Source organism: Mandrillus leucophaeus, unplaced genomic scaffold (assembly GCF_000951045.1).
Source record: "Mandrillus leucophaeus isolate KB7577 unplaced genomic scaffold, Mleu.le_1.0 Scaffold312, whole genome shotgun sequence".
NCBI lineage: Eukaryota > Metazoa > Chordata > Mammalia > Primates > Cercopithecidae > Mandrillus > Mandrillus leucophaeus.
In genome coordinates, this window is record NW_012103277.1 from 263,554 (window position 1) to 272,267 (window position 8,714).

The 8,714-nt window shown below is 33.6% G+C and overlaps 1 long non-coding RNA gene across 1 annotated transcript; it reads right to left on the reverse strand.

The window, feature by feature from the left end:
* Positions 1-2,823: 2,823 nt before the first annotated feature.
* Positions 2,824-6,920, reverse strand: LOC105544890. The gene is made up of 3 exons (XR_001006836.1): positions 6,810-6,920; positions 5,711-5,779; positions 2,824-4,603 (listed from the first exon to the last, which is right to left on the reverse strand). It is a non-coding gene; the product is annotated as an uncharacterized LOC105544890 (long non-coding RNA).
* Between the last annotated feature and the right edge of the window lie 1,794 nt (positions 6,921-8,714).

Genomic DNA, 8,714 nt, shown 5'->3' on the forward strand with positions numbered 1-8,714 from the left:
TGTATTTTCTTATCATTTTATTTATCATTGATATCTTAGGTGAGTATTAAAATATACCCTGACATTATTTTATGATTAATAATTTATTTAAAATATATTTTATGATTGTCTATTTAAAATTAAGCCTGTTGAAAATAAAACTATTGATCTTTCCTATCCCTTAATCCCAAATTTGCTCCTCCCAAATTTAAACCCAAGTGAGTAATTACAACTCTGTTTCCCCAATAGTTCAGGCCAAAATATTGGCAGTATCATGGACTTTTGCCACTAATATATAGGGTTCAAATATATCTTGTTTGTATAGAAAAATTTCAATTAATAATTTATATAGTTTATACTTTAGAACAGCTTCAGGAATAGTTTACACATAGTTTCCTCACTAATTTCCCTGTTTTCTCTTTTGCTATGCTATAGTCTATTTTCTCAAATCAGTCAAACTGTTATTGCTAATTCTTTGAAGAGGCGATTGCTTTTCTGTTTAAAACCCTTCATTGGCTGCCAATTAAATAAACAACAGTTCTTACCATTTTCTAAGAAGCTTTATGTGACCATCTCCCCATGGAGTGCAACCTCATCTCCTCCGCTCTATCACATTGGCATCCTCCGTGGAACGTCACGGGTGCATTCATACCCCAAGGCCTCATGTGCTATTTCTGCTCCCTGAAAATGTGTTCTCTCAATTATGCTCTTGTCTCTGTCTCTTATAACCATTCATTGTAGTCGAATTATACCACCCCGTGAGGCTTTCAGCAGCCATCTTGTTCAGCATCCAGCACCTCTTGTGCCCAGAACTCTCTATTCCTCTTCTTTGCCATATTTTTTTTAGAATAGAACTTAAACCATCTGGCATACAACACATGATATTTTGTGGTATTAATTATTGTTTTTCTCCCAGCACTGGAACAACAGCTCTATGAAGCCAAGACCTTCCGAATGTTATTTTCACTGCTTTTTCCCCAGTCCCTAGAAATGGGCCTAGAATATACATAGTAGATGCTCAATAATTTGTTGCGAAACAAATGAAAGTTGATCCTCAGTGATATTTTATAATGAATAGGCTTACAACTTATGAACAAGCCATAACTTATTTAGCCATCTCCCTAAATTTTCATACTTTTGTAAGTAATAATATCATTGTTTTGAAAACAATTATGTGTGTATATACGTATATTATATATGTATTTTATGGCAATGATATACATATATGTATAGTCTTCTGTAATGTTTATAGGTGCTTTTGTTTTGCTTGCATTATGCAACACATATGATTTTATAGCTAGTATTCTGGATGTCCATGAAACATCAATTAAAAAGAGACTAATATTAAATAGCAGACCTGTTAAAGTGGTAGTCAAAATATTCTTTCCCCGTTATATACCTCAGAGCTTTCTGATGAACCCTTTTGAAATCTAATAGTGGCTGTAATCATGATACATTTGTTCTAGATAGTTTTACAAACAATTTTTAATCTTCAAAATTCAAGGCTAATGTATGCATGTTGAATGATTACGGCATTCATATGTAAGCTATGTTTGGAAGCAGAACTTACAGAACTTCAATGTGCTTATATTTATGTGTAGGTATGATAGACAAAGCATGGGAATAACAAGATATCATTAGTTTAACTATTCATTAAAAATATGAATACTGCTGGTTTTGCTCTGTAGTTTTTGCTATAATAAACCTTAGCCATGAAAATAACCTGATTTTGAGTCATGTGCATCATTCTTCTTCTGACTCACCAAAAATAGGAAAATGAGTCTAGAACCATCAAAGCAGTTAACAACAGAAGTGAGATTTTAGCTTGGATGCATTTTATTATAAAAGTAGTATAATTATATTCAAGAATTTCTTAACCTTTTATCTCACTAAATAAATTCCAATATTCATTATAAATAATAAATTCAGGCATTTAAAATTTTATTTATAAATTCGTAATTTTTGCTGTTTGTTTTAATTACATGTCAATCCCGTTATGGAATGACATCAACATCCCCTTAGCAAGAGTATATTTTTAAATTTCCACGTGTACATTTTAAGAGTTTGATACAACCCTATATATCTATGATTTTCCCTTTCCTATAATTAGTAATTTTTACTGTAGAAGACTTTGTCACTTTTAAAAGTGTGTACTATTATTATATTTGGTTGATAAACTAAAATTTTGAAATATTTAGAAGCATTGTTATAAACTCATTAAAATTATCAAAACCACTTCATATAAAAATGGTATTTAATATTTTCTTATACATAAATAAATTAGTAACATTAATTGTTTTATATACTTTTAATTTAATTTGATTATGAAAAATTTCTATGTGTTTTTGAATTTGTGCAACCTTAGACAGATTGCTACACCCATTTCCTCATGCATTAATAGAATAGGATTAGACAATCTCTAAGGACCCTTTTGACTCTAAGATTATATGATTCTAATTAATGGCACTGCAGATCTTGTAGAGGGAAATTAAATTGGACCCATACCTGAAGCTACTTTTCAGTTGAATTAGTACTTAGGGAGTTGAGACAGTAGAAACACGGAAGGCAAAACAGTCATTCATAACAGATCATAATAAATTTGCTAACATTATAGAAAGGTCATTGCAAAGTATTTCTTTTTTCTTTTTAAATAGGACCTTCCCATTTTCACTTAAAAAACAGTTTTGAATAAATTTATACATTACCTTCTTCAAATGTGATTTAAATTAAAAGTGTCCTTATTTTCTCCAGATGGAGTTTCAATGATCATAAACATTTACATCAGGAGAGAATATAGTACCTCTTACCTAGCTTAAGTTGAAAAGGAATGAAACTGTAAAATAAATTTACCAAAATAACTAAAGATTGATTTATCTTCCATAGGCATCAATTAGTTTATCTTTAAAAAGTGTTCAGTGGTACAAATTTTAAACATCCATGTAACTGACAACAATCAAATGTGATTTTTCTCCAATTTATTATTTTCTGCCAGGGGAAATATAATGCAAAATCATGTTTTAAATATACATCTTTTAAAATGATTCTATTGTGATACATATGATTGTTATTCATATTTTTACTATTATTGAATACCTGTATTGACCTTTCCAATTTGATAGTGCAGTAGGAAATAAACTTTTTTTTTTTTTTCAATATTGAGAATTGGAAATTACCTGGTAATTTATTTGTACTAGAGACCACTAATTGTCTTTATAATGCAGTCTTTCATTTTGTTTAGTAGTAGAATCCTAAGCACATATGACCACAAGCAAGAGATTACCTTCTATAGTCTTACCAGTGATTAATTTTGATGAAGTATAACATGAATTTTATTATGAGCATAAATTTAAGTTAATCTCCATAAAGACAAAGCTGATTGTTTTTCATCTCTTCTTACGCATTTCCCCTGGCTGGAATGCAGAAGTATTGCTGAACTTAGCCATGAGAAGGAAACACTAAGATAGGATTATGAAGAGAAACAAGATGAAAATCACCTGGGACCCGGGGTGAACTCATGGATAAAAATAGCCCCACCAACTCTGTTAATTGCTGGAGGGAAATATAAGACTACAATAAGGGTCACTCCTTATACTCATCATTTTTGAGTTAGCAATATTGACAAGTGTATCAAACTATATATTTTTCTCAACAAGACATTGAGGAGCACGCTTCTCTTATTCTCCAAAAGGAACAAAAAAATACTTTAGCGTCTGATTTTCAGCCTGCAAGGGCTCACATAGTGTGGTTTTCAAAGACTTACATGTTTTATTTCCTTACCTCACTGCAACATTATGAATTTGTCTTCTGTGCTAATGTCATGATAGCATCTAATGGTTCCAAGAGTGAATATTATCACTAGTATATCAACCTTTGTATTCCCCATATTACATAACCAAATTCCAAGTATGATCAACTGAGATTTTTCTATAATTTTCCACCTCTCAATTCTGTCTACTAATTTGAAATAAATGAGCAAAATACATTTGCAACATGATAATTCTTCAAACTTGGCTCTTATGCCAAGCAGTATTGATGACTGAGGCATTAACAAAAGCAATAAAATTGTTTTGAAAAACAAAAACGAAGTGAAAAATGTGCTCAGTTTATCTTACATAATATTGTTTTCCATACTGAAAATGGCTAGATAACCTTAGAAAAAATGGCATATACATTATTTCCCTAAAAGTTATAGTAATCTGGGAAGAAGCTTGAAGTGATCTATCCTGTCATACAGTTGTCATTAACTAGAACATTAATTATTCTTAAAAGGATGCATAAAATTTTTCCAAGGAATGTGCATCTGCAGACAGTTTTAAGGGACTATTGTCAAGAACTGTGAAGGATCTAAGCTTACACGTTAGCCTGCTTCAGTTTTATGGATGTTGGCAGAAGACTCGTAACTCTTTGGTCAGAGACAGAAAGACTTCCATTATTTGCAGCACAGCACAGAGTTGCACGAGCTTCACGTTTGCTCTGGTTCCTATTTTCCCTCAAGTTTACCGGAGATGATGCCAAGAAGTTCAACTTGATGCTACACACAGTTTGTGTCACAGATGAAGAACTCCAAGTAAAGGCAACACAAATCTTTAATAAATGAGCAGTAAGCATACCTGTCTGATGTTTTCTGTGGAGGAAAACACTATCTTCGTTTTACTTGAAAATAAGCAAATCTGTTCTCTCATCCATAAATAAACAATATCCTGATCTTCCAGGGCTATCCACTATATAAAGATCTTTAAAAAGGAAAACCTGTAGTAAATGTGAAGCCAGTGCCTCTCTCTTTGTAAGATGCACAGAAATACATGAGACCAATTGAAACTTGCCTCTCAACAAATACGCTTCCAGATTTTTAGCTTGCTCTTTTCTAGACATGAAAGTTCTCAGAGTACGTGTCCTCAAGATTCATGTCATTTCTTTTTTCCCAAGTTGCTTTATCACAATCACCTTATTTTTCACATTATCAAATAAAGCACTTCCCTAAACTATCCAAAATTTTCCATGGTGTTATAGTTTCTGAGGTACTAAGAAGAAACTCACAGGTGAGGCATATTTGTAAATTGTTTGCAAAATAATATTGAACACATATTTTCTCCTTTTCCTTGTCACTAGTAACTTTTTCTGTGCTTGATTAATTCATATCACATATTTAATAGGCAAACTTATTCAGAATATACTGAGAGGTGAAGCCAGCTTGACTTCCTAGGAGGAGCAGGGACTTGGATAACTTTTTTCTCTAGCAAGAGGATTATAAAACACACCAATCAGCGCTCTGTAGCTAGCCAGAGGATTGTAAAATGCACCAACTGGCACTCTGTAAAACACACCAATCAGCAGGATCTTAAAAGTAGCCACTCACAGGAATGATTGAAAAAAAGGGCACTCTGATAGGACAAAAACAGAACATGGGCAGGGCCAATAAGGGAATAAAAGCTGGCCACCCCCAGTCAGCAGCAGCAACCTGCTCAGGTCCCCTTCCATGCTGTGGGAGCTGTGTCCTTTTGCTCTCACAACAAACGTTGCTATTGCTCACTCTTCGGCTCCATGCGATCTTTAAGATCTGTAACACTCACCGCGAAGGTCTGTGGCTCCATTCTTGAAGTCAGCGAGACTACAAATCCACCGGCAGGAACCAACTCCAGACGCAATACCGCATGGTAGTCTCTGTTCTAAGCATTGATATGCATAGGTTATTTACTCTTCATAAGAACACTGAAAGATAATTGCTACTTACTGGGTCCTTCTTAAGATGAGTAAGTTAGGGACAGATACTCGTGATTTTGCTCAAGACTTTACAGCTTGTCTGTGGCAGAGAAGAGATGAGAATTAAATTAGCTAGCGATAATTTCTTGGAATTTAAACACATCGTTATGCCACCTCTTAGTATATGTAATTAATGACATGCAGTTCACATAATTATGTTATTTAAATTATATTGGACAGAAATTTAAAAAATCAGTGTGGTTGATACTTGAACATGAGCTTAAGCTGTGTGCATCTCCTTATATAGAAATGTTTTTAATTAAAAAAATCTGCATCTGCATTGAAATGTGGATCAAAATACAGTATTCACAGGATGAAAAACCCGCAGATATGGAGGACTGACTTTTTGTATACTCTGGTTCCACAAGGTTACTTGAATATGTGCTGATTTTGGTATCCTCTGGAGTCCTGGAACCAATCTCTTGAGGATATCAAGGGACCACTGTATTTTTATTTAAAATGACAAGAGTAGAAAATATATGCAGATATATCCTGAGGAACATCTTTTAGATATATGCTTTTCTATTTTAATTCCTCTTTAAAAAAAAAAATACACGTCTTAGAACTTACAATGTATCAATACAAAAATGTGGCCATTATTTATGTAGGAAAAGTTTATGTACTTCTCCAGAGGGTAGGAAATGAGATTGCAGTGCACATGGGATAAGATAATTCCTCTCAGAGAGGAGAATAAGGTCTTAATCAGAGGATTTCTGCCACTCACAGTGAAGGATGCTTCACCATGTCTTCCTGAAATCATTTGCAAATAGTCAAGAACAAATGACTGTGGTGATAGAGATGTATTTATTGCTGCCACCTTGTTCCCACTTCACCATTGCATATTTGTACACAGGACACATATTTAGTCTTTTAAGTTTAGATTTTACTGAGAAATGAGGACCTTGTCTGGACTTCACAGGGAGAATTATGAGTGGCCAGAGATACTAAATTTTCAGCTGGATGCCAGACCTTGAAAGAACTCTGCATTTTTTCATTTTGAGAGGAGAAGTCGGTGTGTTTTACAATGGGAGGAATATTAAAGTGGATGCTTTGGCATCAGAAGGACTGACCTTGACAGAGATTGGTGAGATGATAACATTATTTCCTTCTTCAGACCATACGGAAATGCTGCATTTTTCAGCCTCAATTGCAGGTAGGATGAGACCATTTCACTTGTGAATGAAATGTAGGTAGAAGTTATATTTGCCACTTTTAGACCGAGCTATAAGATACCTCATGCGATGCTTCTCATACTCCTCTTTATACTAAATGCAGAGAATTTAGTGAAAACTTTTAAGGAATTTCAGAAAGTTAATCCTCTAATGAACTGTGATATGAATGAGAAGAAAAAACAAATTGTGTTAAGTCACTGATAATTGCAGTTTGATTCAGAAACTAGTATTAATTACCCTAATACAGTGAGATCCTAGTGATGATTCTGCAATGACTACTTTTACAGTGAAAGTGACCACAATAGCATGCATGGATAAATATAAGGTGATAAACATTAGGATTGCTTACGTATATTTTGGGTTCTTCATACACATGGTAGGATATAGCTCACTGCCCTGCTGAATTCACTTATAGCATGTGATTTCCTTTTGCTTATTGAAATGTTAGTAGACTAAAGTGTCTGTTTCCTTCTAGAGGCAAAATTTCAGAGTGTGCCTGACAACATTCTCTTTTCTTTGACTACAGTGAGTTTCAATGTTCTGGAGTCGCTGCTTTGTCCCCTAGATCCTGGTATAAAGGTGACAATGACCCATGAGTAGAATCATAAGCAACACCATGGACATGTGAAATTAGTAACTTATGAATGAATTGATTTAGTCTCCTGACATTTCAAAATTGTTTTGTTATCTCTCAGCTTAGTTTTTCTGATGTAATTCAATTGCCTAAGGAAACAATATCTGCTGTGATGTGTTACCGTCTCTTACCGTCCAGTGACTGGCAAGGCCTAAAGTTCTAGGCATGGCAGTATTCTGAGAGTTGAGAGCCAATATATTTTCTTGGCAGTGCTCATGCTCATGGTGCACTTGAAGCAGTGTTGATGCTGCCATAGGAACACCGCAAGCCAACTTCGTTTCTTCCATGGTCGCACTGTTTATGTATTAAATTACAGACCTCAGGTGTGTCTGACATGAAATAAACATATGCAGGCATCATGAGGGTAATCAACTGATTGCTTCAGAGTGACTGTTCTTTGTAGGTCTTGAGAATACTAACCTGGAAAAACAGGCTTTTAACTTTAATAATTTCAGCAAGTTAATATAAAGGGAAGTTCCACATATAGGTCTGGATCAAGTTTTCTGTGAAGTAATTGCCAATTAGAAAAGTTTCCTAAACAATTAAACCCAGCAAAAAATTGTTCAAAGATTCCATTCACTTATTACACAAAACAGAGTATATTTTAAGAGTGCTACTTTCTACTTTGGCCCTCAGATAAAAGGTATCTTCACTTTTTTTTTGTAGTGTTTCACCTAAATATTTGGGCATATATCTATAACCCATCATTCCCTTTTGGAAACAAAGATTAATAACAAAAGTAATATAATCTAAACCTGCTTTAAAGTCCAAATGTAGTTTATGTTACGTGTTCCTGTAATTATTTGTCATCTGTGGCTCAAATCCCTTTTACTAAAATACTTTGCACTTTACCATAAACAAACTTGTGCAAACACAGAAGCTATGGAAAACTCCCAAAATCAAGTGACTAAGTTTCAATAACAAATAAACCTGAATGTGCAATTAAATAAATCATAATAATGCTGAAAATTCTGTATTTTAGGTTCTTTATGATCTAGAGTTCTTCACATGTATTTAATGCCATTCTGAGTGCTATATTTCTTGCTAATAAAACCGAATAACAGTGTTCAGGGTAAATTTTAATGAATTAATGCTTATAATGCAAACTATGCTTTCATCCATTTTATTCAGAAGGATATGATTAATTATATAACATATTTTTATATCAA